Below are 1,098 nucleotides of genomic sequence, written 5' to 3'. Positions count from 1 at the left end.
AGGTCTGTGCATGAGTCGGTGGCACCTGGCCCGGGGCATCGGGCGCAGCGCAGGCCCTCGCCTGCCCGGGACTCCGGCGGGGCAGCCGGGTGCGAACCCCACGGGGCGACGGCGCTGCGCGGGGCCTGGGGCTGGCACGGCAGCGCAGCTCCCCGGCCCTCGCTCCCGACGCCCCCCCTCGCTCCCGCACCCTGCGCTGCCCCCAGCCGTCGCCCACGTCTCCCCAGGGACCCAGAGCAGCGGGGGAATATTTGCTATTCCTCTTCGCTTTGTGTTGCTTCTAGGCTCGATCAGCCAGTATTTTCCTTTCTGATTTTTTTCATTGAAAGCTTCAGAAGCTGATCACTGCTGAGGTATCGCACCTGCCGGGGACGGAGCTGCCCCCGGGGCYGGTCACTTGGCCCGTTTTTCAGCGTGGTCCCGGTGTGCAGCTCGAGCCGGCGTGGTGGGACCAGGGACGGCTCCCGCCATCCCCCTGCTCCTTGGGGCAGTGACCCGAGCCTCCAGACTGCCTGGTGTTCACGCACGAGCGGTAAATACGGCAGGAGACAGCGCGGCTGGGGCCGCACAAATGCACCGTGGAGAGACAAGACGATAAGCGCGCGTGATGCAGATCGGCCGCTGCCAGGCTGGGTCACGACGGGGAGCCAAGCGCCTTGCGGGGGAACATCAAAAGCTGCGCAAAGGGCGCTGACGGAGGGCAGAGAGCTGCTGCAGGCAACCTCCGCGATGGCACGGGGGGGCCGGCGTGTGAGCAGGGCTGTTGTTTCCCAAGAGCCGGGGAGGTGGCCAACTTCCCAGGTGAATCCAAACATGGGTCCCTTGGGAATTCAGGCTAATTGGGGGGGGGGGGTTGGGGCAGGCACCCCCTCGCAGCCCCCCGAGACACYGCCCGCTACAAGTGCTCCCAGCTGCAGGGGGGGGTTTCGCTGCGGTCTGCCCGCCCGGCTGGCAGAGCTTTGCACGATGCACAGCAGCCAAAGCCGAGCTTAACCATTTGCTCCGAGTAAAATCGAGGGGGAGGCGGGGAGGTGGGGGGCTGCGGGGGGCGAGCGCAGCGCTGGAGGCAGCCGCTTCGGCCGGCCGGTGCGAGAAGCG

This window comes from Apteryx rowi, unplaced genomic scaffold (genome assembly GCF_003343035.1).
Source record: "Apteryx rowi isolate R43461 unplaced genomic scaffold, aptRow1 scaffold_322, whole genome shotgun sequence".
NCBI lineage: Eukaryota > Metazoa > Chordata > Aves > Apterygiformes > Apterygidae > Apteryx > Apteryx rowi.
The sequence above is the reverse complement of the archived record's forward strand: the minus strand, read 5'-3'. Positions refer to the sequence as shown.